Genomic DNA, 14,777 nt, shown 5'->3' on the forward strand with positions numbered 1-14,777 from the left:
GTTACTTAGTTAGTTAGGAAAGTGTGAAGTTTAAACCACTCTTTGAGTGGCTACACATTACTCCCCCTCCAGCAAGCTGGGTTTACCAACCTTGGAAGGATGGAAGGTTGAGTGAACCTTGAGACATCTACCTGGGATTGAACCTGGTCACGAGCAGAGTTTTAGCTACAGTACTGCAGTTTAACCACTGCAGTTTATTTATTTCAATTATTTGTATACCACCCAGTTAGTGCAAAGCACTACTCTGGGAGGCTGGCAATAAAATACAAACCCCAGTATGCCCCCCTAACAAATTTGAAATGGACTCAAACCAATAACCATCCCCATAACAGAAAAAGAAGAGAGAAAGAAAAGGAAAAGCACATTACTGGTTGGCCGGTAACATGCTTGCACTTTCTGGAGGAGGATCTCTCTAAAGGCTTCCTGAAGGAGACAGGTCTTTAACTGGTTCTTGAAGGCTGGGAACAAAGGGGACTGACGAATCTCCACTGGGAGACTGTTCCAAAGGTGTGGGTGCCACTACTGAGAAGGCTTGGCTCCTCAAGGAGACCTTATTTACCTCACCATCTGGAGTGGTCACCTGTAGGAGACCAGCCTGAGTGGAATGGGTGGGGTGCAGTGATGTTCTCCACAGGAGGCACTTGGACAGATAGCAGGGTGCCAAACCATTAAGGGCTTTGTATGTTAAGACCAGTACCTCGAACCTGGTTTAGAAAGGCACAGTTCATTTGTATTCCACTTCTCCTCCAGGGAGCATACCTAAATGTTACCCCATTTTTACTTTGTGAGGTAGATTTAGGCTTGGAGAGGAACGGAGGCATGGAGGTGTGGGATTTGTACTCAACATTTTAAGTCAAACAATATCAGTTCCCATGTAGGATGCGCCACTGTAAGTATTGCTCTTGGATTTTATTTAGTGGTCCTATTGTTTTTGATACTGTTTAGTTTACTGCTACTGCCTTAAGTGTTACAGCACCCCGCAGTGAGTTTCAAAGCTGAGCCCTGCCGCTGAAAGAGGCTTCAAAAGCCAAGGGCTGGCTCAGGTGGTATATCATGGTTTTACCACCCCAGATTCTTTGACTATATAAATAAAACAAAGTCCCTCGGGAGATGTGTGCCATCAATACACCTCCTAAAGCAAATACGGCTCTTAACAGCTTTGAAATGCAAGGGAAAGACTTTATACTATTTTATTTTATTTTATGCCACTATAATTACGAACCCATTTCCCCTGCTGCAGAGAACACAGATGGAGGACTGGCTTAACAACACCTTCAATGCGCCTTGCCACAGGTGAAGTCACTTTATGTCCCGTGAAGTAATGAAACTGCTTTCATTCATGTCTTTGCAATTTTCCTGACATACTTCCATATAGAAAACACAAAGATAAAACACTTGTCTTCCCTGTTGAGGAGGCTGCAAGAAAACCATGGGAATACCTTACATATAAAGATATGGTTGACAAATTTTGTCCTAGTTTTCCTTCGTATCACTGTCAAACAATTATATTTCAAATGACCCACATGCAGCCTGCTGTACTGAGTGGAGAGGCAAGTATGCCCTCCACATTGTTTCCTTTCACTGTTTCTGAATAGCGTCTGACACTTCTGGCCACAGTAGCTGTCATTGGCTTAACAAATGCTCATGTAGGGCTTCTGCAGGTCTTGTCTTTGTGCAGTATGGTTTACTCAGCAGACTAATAACCATTGCCTGAAGGCTTCATGTTTTTTCATGCCATAAGAGTTTCTCATGCTCCCTGGGGAGTTTTATTTTAATTTTTTTTTTCATGTGTCTCCTTGGGTATTATTTGTTTATAAAAGGTCTCCATTGTGATATGTATTCTGATTGTGTTTGGCTTCTCTGTCCTTCAGGCAGTGTTGAATAAATATTAAAAAAACCCCTCTCCTTGTTTTCCTTTTTAGGTAGCTGAAGAGATGTATTATTGATTTTCATTTTGACTTCAATATTCTTAGAATATACTATCCCTGAGAGAAAAACTTGCATGCCTATGTTTTACAGTAACAAAGAGTCTGGACTTTCTTTAGGATCCTTTCTTTGGGGGAGGAGGAGTGGGAAAGTGTTATCAGAAGGAATTTCTTAAAACTAATATTACAAATTTGGAATGGATTGGGTCAGGAGCTGCATTTCCTGATGCCAAAAAATGCCAAAAGCTGACATATCTAACACCCAGGTGTCTTTCTGTGTGTGTGCTATCCCCATCTTATTATTGAAAGTAGTGAAAGATTGATACACAAAAGCCAAACAGCTTATGCCTGTATTCAGTAGTGTTCAATCTAAATAAAACAAGCATTGGAAAGATCCAAATAATGGTTAAACTGCAGTACTCCAGTGAAGATCCTGTTCATGATCTGAGTTCTATCCCAGGCTCAGTAGCCAGCTTGAGGTTGACTCAGCCTTCTATCCTTCTGATGTTGGTAAACTGAGTACCCAGCTCACTGGGAGGTGGGGCCAATGTGTAGCCTTGCATAATTACATTATAAACCACCCATAGAGAACTTTAAGCACTATGAGGTGGTACACTTTGCTTTGCTTTGCTTTAATGCAAGTGATCCAAAAAAAAAGAGAGAGAGAGAGAGAACATGGCCTAGGGCAGGAGTGGGCCACCTGACATTTTCTGGCCATTTTAGATGACGCCATTGTCATAATCCCATGACTCTATCCATATTGTCTAAGGCAGTTTGACTCCCCACAGTGTCTTCTTGACAGGGGCTGGACTCGATGGTCCATAGGGTCCTTTCCTGCAGTTCTAAGATGATTAAGACCTTACCTTGAATGCTGAATCTGATTTTAAGAGTTTAACACACTATTTAAATGGCACGTGGGGAAGTTCTCAAATATTGAAGGAAACAAGATGCAAATCTACTTTGGTGTCTGACCTATGGATAGGTGGATGCCAGTTGTCTTCTTCTAAATGCTTGTACAATTGCAACACGATTGCAACCAAAGGGGTTTTTAAAGGACTATCACAGTATCATTGTTAATAATAACAGACTTGCTTCTCTTTTTAAAATAAAAACGTGGAACCTGGTGGCATTCCAAAAATCTCCAAAGCAGGTGATATAGGAACCCTACTCATCTTGAACAGCTATATTGCATACCTACATATAGGCTGCTCTCTAAAGATCTTCTGAATCCACAGAGATCACACAGATTGCTAATATGGGCAGTAAATCAAGCTGCTATGGTACACCTCACCCTTCTCTGTGTTGACTATGCCTGTGAAGGGAGAGGAAGGAACAAGGCTTAGATATCAGTTTAAAATATCTCATCCTTTTTGTGAGAAAAATAAATAAATCTGAGGTGTTACCATGTGTGCCACCCTCCTTGCAGCAAGGAAGGAAAACATATGAATTATGTCAAGGTATAGACAGAAGCACTGTCTAGTGAAATCTATGAGGGTCAAATCATACATGTCTGCTAAGTCTGGGAAAAAAGGGAAAAATCATGAATTAAAATCCTGCATTGCTTTATTTCTTTGAGGGCAGCTAAAGAGTGAAATGAAGTTTGTGATTTTCTTGTCAGGAAACCAAAACAAAAAGGCTACGATGCACTCGGAATTAAGCATTCTCTGTTCCTTTGGAGGCTGCATTGCTGAAAGGGGGAAAAATGAAATAGTGATTCTATAAAATACAATTATAAAATTTTAAACAATGTATGCATCTGTCTGAATTACAGACAAAGCAGAAATGGTTCAAAAAAAAAAAAAGCAGGCACATTATTTCCAACCAATTTTGTTTTGTCAGTACCTCTGCTGATTTCAGCAACCATCATGTCTATTAAGTGAATGTGATATTTTGTCTACTAGTCATGTAAGAATAATTTGCATTCTGTTTGTTTCTTTTTAAAAATATAGACTAGAAAGCAAAAACAGCTAGCAATTTTTGCAGTACCCTCAGTTTTGCACACAATAGCTCAGTGATTCCAATCTTAAAACCCATTACTTGCTTGAGAAGTAACTCCTTTTTACTCCAGTTGTTCTGAAATGAAGTGGCCTAAGCAAAAAAAAATATGCAAGACACAAAAACATTCCTAGCTATTTAATACATTTTAGCTGTTTGATGTTGTTGACAGGATAGAAATATTTCAAGTTAGAAATACTATTCCTTTCATTGTGCTTCCATTGCTGTTTTATGCAGCTGTGCCCAAATGGACCTCAATAAATGGGCATGAATATCTGTTTTCTGCCATCCTATCTGTGGATCCAGTCACAAATTTCACTGTGGATGAGGCTGGCAAGGGGTTTGAACCAGTAGGCTTAAAAGTGATGCCAGAATGCCTTCATGATAATGAAAGAACAGGCTCCTAACTCAGTATCAAAGCACTTGGCTGAGATTAAACAAAAGGGTTCCTTTGGATGGGTAGTGGTGTATGTGTTAAAAACTAGGCATGTTCCTGTGATATCTGTTGGGAAAACACCGTTTGTGATCTATCTGCCCCCCCCCAAACACATACACAGAAGAATCACCACAACTTACTAAATGCATTCAGACTGAGCATGGCTTCAGAAACACTTTTAATAACTCAACTGGTTTAGGTTGCGAATGAAACAAGCTGGAAACCAGTCTTTTCCATGTAACTTTCATCAGGGCTTACAACATGTGGCCCTTCAAGGGTTGTTGGATGGCAGTCAAGGGTGAGGGACAATTGGAGTCAGAGTCCAATGCCACCTTTGAGAGCCATTGGTATCTTAGCTCATTAAGTTGAATTTCTTAAATCCATTCAGCTACAGCATGGTGTGATGACCTCTGGGGTGCAAAACGTCATGTATGATACTAGCAAACACTGAATTATCTGATACAGACTTAGTTCTTATTTACCAGACATTATCTTATGTGATAGTAGCAGATTTTCAACAAATTGTTGGCATCATATCATTTTTGGACTTGTTAACCTGATGTTCCACATGACTTGATTGCCAAGCAGCAAGAGAATGCCAGTCTGTCACCTGTACATGTGAATGACTTGACATATACCTATGTTCATGACCCACAGATTTATTTTGGAAAACTAGTGAAAGAAAAGAGGTCAAGGAAGATTTTTGTAGATTGAGAACCGGTGTAGAGATTAATCAAAAGGAATGAAGGTGCATCTACTGCAACAAGAAGTGATTCTCCTAAGAGGAAGTTGAAGAGGACAATGAGGATGGCAAGGTTTGAGTTTTGTATGTATAGAGTGCTAAAATAATTAAGGGGCATTTTAAAAAAATGTTACCCTGCAAGTGTACATTGTGTTTAAGAAAATGAAATTTAAATAGCTGTGTACAAAAAAAAATCACTGCATGACACTCCATCAAAACCATCACAGGGAAAGCAAGGTCAGTGCCTGGTAAAGGATATCTTTTCTAGCAAGGTAGCACTTCAGTGTGGATGTAAACAAATGAAAAAGAAAATACAATATTGAGAAAAGCCAAGACCATGAAACTCCTAGAGTACTTCAGTGCAATGATGGCAAACTAGTATCCTCTCAGATGCACTCATAAGCATTTTTCATGCCTAGCAGTGTCATGCCCGAGTAGATTGCTATAGAAACAGTCCACACCGCCTGCAGTTTGCTGCGTTAGCAAAAGTAATGTAATAATTTCCATAGAAATTATACAAGATGTATTTCGTAGGGCAGCAGTTTGTGTCTCAATTGTTGAGTGTATACCACAAAAAGACTTGGCTGTGATCTTTCAAGAGAGACCAGTAACTGGGGAGCAATTACCAGGCAGTCCTATGATACTTGAAATCCTGATTCAGACAATATGTCCATACCAAAGTGGTCTGCTTTGAGAGCTACATCTGTAGTTCTTGAGAAACAGAATCCAGCTAATATTGACTCAGATGAACATAACACATAAGCAGACAAATCTGGCATTAAATAGCCAGCTAAAATCTGGATGTTTGTTTATTAAGGATTCATTTATGAATATTATACTTAAAGTCTGATGATGATCCAATATTTCCTTATTGCCTGATGTTTTATATATTATCATTGTCTTGTTAACTTGATTTCTGTTACCACTTTGAGAATCAGCTGGAAGTTCTATCACATACTTCTGAAATGAGGCAAAGGACACAATGGTGTACATGAATGCACAATTTCCCATCAGCAAGCTAACCAAATTTACGACCACACTGTCAAAGGAATAGTGAAACCCACAGCACTTGAGGGTGACAGATAACCAGCAGCATGCATAGGGTGGGTTATTTGGCACACACTACTTGTCTTTCAGCACCTCCTAGTGAGTCACTATCCTCCCTCATCTTCTGCCTTAAAGCAGCCATCTCGCTCCAACAGTTGAGCCACATTTTCCAATCCTCTGTCTACAAAAATAAGTGGGCTTACTTAGAAGCCAATCCCACAGAAATCAATTATTTCAACTTTAGTATTTTAGATCGTAAAAGTAATAAATCAATGGATGTAATTAGTGCTGCATACAAAAGCTAATCAAGAGTGTGACTGGGATAAAATCTTGAGGTTCTGCTAAAAAAAGAGAAAGAGGCTGTGTAAAAACTGTTGTTGCTAAATGTGAGAATGACTGAGGTGTAAAAACTAGATCAGGCTCTCTTATTAGCACTGTCACCGAGAAAAACAGAGAGTTCACACTCCAAAATAAACTTGTCACAGATGATGTTATAAAAGAGATGTATTTAACTTTGTAACCAATTTTTGTACCCAATTAAAAGTGACAAAAATGCAACCCAATTTCTTAACAAAAGAAGGAATCATTATTATCAGGCCACAAAATGCATCAAAGCAGGAGAAAGGGAGAAGTCTCTTATGGAGTCACCAAGGTATCTTATGTTAGTGGTTAGAGCAGGACCATGGAAGAGGCAGATGGTTCCCCTTTTCCAAGGTAATCTCCCTTGACAAATGAGACAAGAAACATTTCTGTCTGGCAGAGATGTATGTGGGTTAATGAGCTTGATCTTGAGGCGTGTGAGGAGAATGTCCAGTGAGAGATACTGGACAAGATTCTTGGGAACACTCTTGGCAGTAGATATTTCCTAGTCGCTTTTCCAACTCTCTCCATCTGCAAGAAATCACCCTTGAGGCAACACCAGCAAGTAAAAGAAGTAAACTAATTGCAGCACATTGATTCTAATCTGCATTTACAGTAAGAATTTGTTTTCAAAATTTGGGGACAATTAGAATATGCCACAAATAGAAAATCAAAAGCTATTCCAGTGAACAAAGATGTTGTAAAATAGTCCACTATTACTATTCAATGGAAGAAAAGTTGCTGATGGGAAAATACAGATGTGAGACTATCCTTCTGTTGGTGATATTTCTTGAAGCTCTGTGGAGAAGAGGAAAATGAGGGAGTGATAGGGAATATTTTTTTTGCTTTTTGAGGTACTTTGGGGCTCTCTTTTGTCTTCAGTGCTGTTCATCATCTACCTGAAGTTGATGTGGGAAGTCTCTCAGAGGCTGGCATCTCTGGGCAGGTGACACACAGTCTTTTTGTTCTTGGAGGATAAACCCAAGGAAGCTGGGGAATGTCTTCCTGAAGAGAATTTTAGAATAGATAAGGGTAAAAAAGCTGCAACCTAATGAAGATAAGGATAATATATCATGGCAAGGAAGATGGAATACCTAGATGGGTGTATTCTGGTTCCAGATGAGGTAGCACTTCCACTGAAAGATGAGGTTCACAGACAGGAGGCAAGATGAGAATCAAGACTTTCTGTAGAAGCACATGTAGCTATGGTGGCTAGAGGTGACTTTTGTCCAGCTGATACATCAGCTGTAACCCTCTCTGGAAATACCAAATGTGAGTTCAGTTACTCATACCACGGTCACAGCTGGGATAGGCTACTACAATGTGATACCTCTGAAGAGGGTTGACTGTCTTTCACTAATGCAAAATGCAGCTTCCTAGATGACAGAAGTATTCAGAGGCAGAACATTTGGAATATTCACTCTAAAGCTGTAACTATTACAGTGAGTGCTTATTAATTTCTCCGCTCATTTCAATTGGGGGCTTTGTTACTTAATGGATCATTGGTATTTACATGAGCCTGCCCAAGCCCTCATGCTTATGTTTTCAGTAATGAGACCCTTTTTACAAAATGTCCTCCACAGAAAAATGCATTTACTCCTCTTCTTGCTAAGATGGCCCCTAATATCTTTTTGATTTGGCCTTCTCTTGGATTAGGGGGATTGATTGATTGATTGATTGATTGATTGATTGATTGATTGATTGATTGATTGATTGATTGATTGATTGATTGATTGATTGATTGATTGATTGATTGATTTGCTGTTGTTATATTTTTATTTTGAACAGACTGGAGAGTTTTGTTGTTTTTATGCTGCTCTGTTTCTTGATCAGTTATATATAGTTTTAATTAGTTTATGGGTTTTGATACTGGGTGTTTATACTATGATTGTAAATTTTTTTGATTGGGTGCTACTTTGAGAGGACCACAGGATCCTAAAATGCAGCATAGAAGTCTTTGAGGACTCTTCAGTCAGCTAGTAGTAGCAAATAAGGAAAGGGAGCCATAAAATGGGTGACAGATGCTTCACTTTGCCTGTACTAGTTCTTTCCTTATCTTCAGCTTCTCTCTGCTTTTGTCTTTTGTGTATGAACAGATTATTTTCTCTGCTACTGCCTAGGAATGGAAAGCATTTAAGTCTGGTCTGCTGCTGCATTCTACATTCTGGTGATGCCCCTCCAGAAAGAAAATCTCCTGCTGAAACACTGTGTAACTTTGCTTGTTGTTGTTGTTGTTGTTGTTGTTGTTGTTGTTGTTGTTGTTGTTGTTGTTGTTGTTGTTGTTGTTGTTGTTGTTGTTGTTGTTGTTGTTTAGTCATTTAGTCATGTCCGACTCTTCATGACCCCATGGACCAGAGCACACCAGGCCCTCCTATCTTCCACTGCCTCCCGGAGTTGTGTCAAATTCACGTTGGTTGCTTCAATGACATTATCCAACCATCTCATCCTCTGTCGTCCCCTTCTCCTCTTGCCTTCACACTTTCCCAACATCAAGGTCTTTTCCAAGGAGTCTTCTCTTCTCGTGAGATGGCCAAGTACTAGAGCCTCAGCTTCAGGATCTGTCCTTCCAGTGAGCACTCAGGATAGGGAACTCCTATCAGATGAAGATTCTTCTCTGGTGTCTCTATGAAATCTGATCCTTTGGAGAAATGGGCTTGGCCTTGTTGTTATGTCCCACTGCCACTGTTGCCATCATCAAAAGGGGCCCATCCTCCTCAGCAGAGCTGCTACTATGGACAACTCTTCATATCCAGTTTTTTTTTCTTCCTTTTTTCACCAGTTGACATGAATGCTTTGGGAAGAGGAGGAAGTGGAGGTGGCAGTACTTCCAGAAGTAAGAAGCTGACTCTATGCAAAGGCAGATCTTTTTCTCAAGAGCTTGGCATTCAAGGCAGGGTGATATATGCTGCACAAAATAAAAGTTTGAACACTTCAGTAGGCCAATTTCCAATTGCCTACAAGGTGGGAGAAAAGGAGAACATCCACTGTAAAAGGACTTTTTAATTGTTTATTCTGCAGGAGTTCACATTGGCTGATGCCTGGATATTGTGTCTCTGAGTTTACAAATGTGTACTAGTGTTTATATACCTTCTACTCACATATCACTGACCTTGTCTGAATTCCTCATCTGACTAGTATGGTTGACCTCTAGTATACCTGACTTTTACCCTCTTTTCAATATATTTAGGCTTCTTTCTTTGCTATTTCATCTATAACCTTTCTTATGCCACCCCGTTCTTGTTTTCCTTAAATTCTTGTAACAACACATTCATGTAAATAAAGATCAGGGGCTTGGTACCTATAGGTTTCCTAATCTTAATATGTAACATGGCAAGCTAATACAAAATGGTAATACTTATACTGGACATGAACATGATTGGAAATACATTTCTCAACATCTGTGATATCCCATGTGATCTGGCACAGGGAATATAAGAAGATTTGTGTGAGTGTTGTTAGAGGTGCCTCTAAAACACAAATTTGATATATTTAAATTTTAGAAGATCCAATACCCGAGCAGTAGCAAGCATTTAATGTCAATAATATTAAACTGGGATGGAAAACATCAGAGTTACAGGGACTGAAAAATATACTGTATAGTAGTAGCATATGTGGAGCACTGGCTTATCTTTGTACAAAACATGTGGGCCTGTGATTGGATTCTTTCTCTAAGAGGGGTGGACCCTTGAATTTAGCGGAGGAAAAAGGACAGAGAATAAAATAACAGTTCAAACATGGTTTCTTTATTCTTTTGCACATCTTGGTTGCTAACATAGTAAGGATCTAAGTAACTTAATTCGGGCATCAGTTTGTAACTCTTTACATGAACTGTGCTTGTATTCTTTTCTTCTGCTATTTGTTCACCGGCTCCCGTGGACCTTGCTCCATTTGTGGCCATGTCGGGAAACTCAGGGTAGCGCAGACTGTCCTGCAACAGGGTGTTTCACTGAATTCCCCTCTAGATAAGGAAGGTCGTTGGTGGTACCGATGAATGTCACTTTCTTCCCTCTGTCCTGGGATTGGGGTACCACTACCATGTTCGATTCCACTTTAGGTCTTATCTTTCCCCTGCCAGTACTATTAGGTGGGTCAGGCAGTAGGCCTCCACCAGTTCTCAGGTTTGGGAAATCCCAAGCTAATTCTGTTATTCCAAACCTTTTCACTTCCGTCTCTTCTGTCTGTGTACTCTTGTCACCTCTCTCTATCTCCTGCTCTCCTCCTGTTCTGCCCCCTCACTCTCTCCTCCTCCTCCTTTTATAACCTCAGCCCACCTTATAAGTTCTAGCTCCTCCCCTCTCCTTGCTCGTCAGGTCTCTGCCAGAAATATATCCACAGCTCTGTTTCTACCAGTCTCTCCTTCCTCTAGCTTGATTAACTCTTCTACCATGCAGTCAGCTATCATCTCCTGTGGAGGACGGCACACTAAACATCTCTCCTTCACAGGGTCTAAGTAGGTCTTATGGGGAAAGCAAAACTTCTACTGAACCACATATTTCACACATCCCTTCCCAGTGACACTGAGAACTTGCAAGCAACTAGTTACATTTAGTCACCTATCACTAATTAGATTTTGTAATAAGCAATGTAATGGGTGGTTAAAGGTAAAGGTTCCCCTTGACAATTTTTGTCCAGACGTGTTCGACTCTAGGGGGCGGTGCTCATCCCCATTTCTAAGCCATAGAGCCAGCGTTTGTCTGAAGACAATCTACCATGGTCACATGGCCAGTGCGACTTAGACACGGAACGCTGTTACCTTCCCACCGAAGTGGTCCCTATTTATCTACTTGCATTTGCATGCTTTCGAACCGCTAGGTTGGCAGGAGCTGGGACAAGCGACGGGAGCTCACTCCGTCGCGTGGATTCGATCTTACGATTGCTGGTCTTCTGACCCTGCAGCACACAAAGGCTTCTGCTGTTTAGCCCACAGCGCAACCACGTCCCTTGGGTGGTTACAAAGTTATTTTTTAGGTATAATGTGTAACCCCTGGTTTGCTTATGTGTAATTAGTAACATATAGTTGCTTTAAAAAATACTTTTAAAGGGCATGTTAAGCTATTTTAGAGGCATTTTATAAGAATTATTCAGGTTTTATGCTATTGTTTTGTCAGTCCTAAGGGGCAGTATTCTTGAGTTTTGTCTATACTGTATTTCTAATGTGATATATCAGAATTAGCCGCTAGAGGAAGTATTTTTCTCTATTTTTCTATTAATGACTGGTTAACATGATAATAATGCACAACAAAGTAGACTGCTTCATGATTAAATTGGCAATGAAAAAAGTAACCAGGCTGCCAAGAAATAATGTTTCTTTTAAATTTCCTTTTAATTATAACCCTCCATTAACATTTGATAAATATACAGATGTGCAACCACTATGTTCAATATTTCCTCTTTGTATGCCAGATCACTGGCTGAAGGGAAGAGGCGGAAGGAAATACAGCACCATCAAACTTCATGTTCATTTGTTCTTTTTACTTGAGTGAAGTGTGAATCAATCATAACTACAACTATTTGAATGCCTACGTAGTCTTGGAAGGACTCCTTAAAGCATTCTCCCTTTTTCTTACTTTGTCTCCTGAGAGAGAGGAGCACAGATTCTTAAACTACTTCTCCATTATATACCACTAGGCAGAGTACCATATAAACTCCCACCAAGGGAAAGCAGAATAGAAAATGGAGCCAAGAATGTGAAAAGGGCAACAGCCTCACTGTGTGCATCTTGCAAACTCATTGGTTGACTCTACTTTTCCATCTCTTCTGCTGACCTGCTTTAACAGGAATGTATAAATTTGTTTCATCTCATCTTTGTCAAAGTTGAAATTAAAATGACTCAGGTCAAAGGCAGGCACTTTCTCTGACCATGTTCAGTGTTGCACAGCAGCCAGGACATGAGAGAAGCCAAATGAATGACAAACAGAAGACTGTGCAAGCTTCTGTTGTTTTGCACAAGATGTTTTGCACTGTCTGCAGAAGGAAGATTACATGAGGGAAGAGCTTGCAAAAAAAAAAAAAAAAGCAGAGTGAATTCAGTCTTGCTCTGCTTTGGCAATCTGTAGCAAGACTGGACTCCACCCAACATTTATTTTATTACCCTGTAAGAATGAAGGTGGCACACTCTCTCTTGGTTCACTCAAAACAACCGTGAAGAAGGGCCAGAGAAACGTAATAATAATAAGTCTGTGCCATTTAGTAACACCAGTAATTGCTTTAACAATATTAATTCTGTTCCATCAATCAATTCTGACCTATGGGGACACTTTCCAGGATTTTCTAGGTACACAGTGGTAGTGCTCTGGCATTATGCAGCCTGTTCCAGGCTTCACAGGCTGGCTCTTCTCCTGGGACGCACAGTGGGAACTTGAACTCCTGACATCTGCCTCCACAGCCAGGTACCCAATTCCCTGAGCTAGAAATACGTTAGTCCCACATTCTCCTCTGTGCCCTTATTCTTCTGTTTCCCATCCAATACTTTTTCTTTCTTGTAGATTTCTTGCCCTCCATCCAGTCTGTACGTGTTTTGCCTTCACTAAAACCCTCTTTTTCTCCATTCCCTGCACCACCAGCACAAAAAAGGTGTTTCTCTTTTTTGTCCTCCCCCCACTTTTCTAGCTGATTCCTCTTCCTCTCTATTGCTGACCAGATGCATCTCTGACTTGTATGGATTAAGCTTCAATTTGTCAGTCTTCATCCATCTCATTACAGACACCGGGTACTAATTTATACCCAGAAGAGCTACTTCCAATTTAAGATGGGAAGGAAATGTAAATTTGGGTGTTGTTAGTACATTATGTTGAAATATTAACAATAAATGCAAAATAGTATGAGGCACCGGATAGAGCCCTGAGATACCTCATAGGCCAGGGCACCAAACATGGGGTCCACTATCATCTCTTTCAGCTTTTTCCCTCCAGGAAGCACCAGCAGCATTGTAAGCCAATGTCACCAAAAAGGTCTCTGTCACACAGGACAGATTGCACATGTTCAAATCTTGAATGCTTATCCTTTTTTCTCCTTCACCAAGCAGGCTTTTGAGCGTAGAATGTTTTGTTTAAAGTCCCAAGTGATAGTGAGCAAGAGTTGTGGCCAATCCAGGTCAAAACACAGAGGAAAAGGCCAATCCAGGTCAGTAATAAATAGGTTTTCCCAGAACATGAAAAGAACAGTTAGAGGTCAAAGTCAAGTACTCAGCCCATAACTCATTTGCAGTCCAATGTGAAGGGGTGAAAGAGTGAGTAGGCATAAACCTGCTATAATAATCAAGTCAGATTGTTTGGCAAGGAATTCCAGCAAACGCAAGGCAAGCAATGTTGCTATGGGCAAATCAGACATGTCATTTGCCTCCAGCAGTTTGGGGCGGGCAAGGCTAGTTGTATTTATTGTCCTTGGTGTGAGGGAAAAAAAACACACTTTCTCATTTATTATTTATTTTTCTTTATTTATTTGATTTATATACCGCCCATCTGGCAGCCAAGGCCACTCTGGATGGTTTACAACAAATAACAAAAAAATAAAAATAAAAATAAAAAAAAGCAAATAGCAAGATTAATACATGGGGTAAAATAAAAAATCATAAAGTGCAGTGAGGATAAAATAATAATATAACGAATACAATTAAAAGAGTAAAAAAACATGGAGCATGGCAGTATGATAGAAGTTATATTATTGGACACCATTGCATCAGAGTATAGTTTACTCAGGGAAGGCCTGTTTAAATAGCCAGGTTTTTAGTAGCTTTTTTAATGTGCCCAGTGAAGGACTTTGGGTGGATGGGAGTTCCATAATTGTGGCACTACCGCTGAGAAGGCCTGATTTCTAGTGTTTTCCAGGCCTCTCTCAGGGTTAGAACTCTTAGCAGTCCTGCCTTCTTATCTATTTGGTCATATGCCATCAAGTTTGAACCAACTAAAAGCGAAGAAGCAAATAAGTGAACAGAAAGCAAAGGAACCAACTAACAGTGGCCCTAATGGGACTTTCAAGATAAGTGAGATATTTAAGGAGTAGTTTTACCAATTTCACTCCCCCAGTGAGTTTCCATGGGCAAGTGGGGATTAGAACCCTGGCCTCCAGAGTCAATCTGTCTCTCCACAACAATGCATATCTTCTCACCTAGCTCCACATACTGTAATTTCTGCTGCAAGTGATTGAACATGGAAACATGGACTTTGCCTCTGTTTTGTTCTCTGCTCTTGCATCCTCAATCCCTGGAATTCTCTGCAGTATGTTTGTAGGGTGGGTGGATGTTTGTCTCTCTATCTGTATTTGTGCCCTGGAT

This window comes from Pogona vitticeps, chromosome 5 (genome assembly GCF_051106095.1).
Source record: "Pogona vitticeps strain Pit_001003342236 chromosome 5, PviZW2.1, whole genome shotgun sequence".
In the NCBI taxonomy this organism is placed as follows: domain Eukaryota; kingdom Metazoa; phylum Chordata; class Lepidosauria; order Squamata; family Agamidae; genus Pogona; species Pogona vitticeps.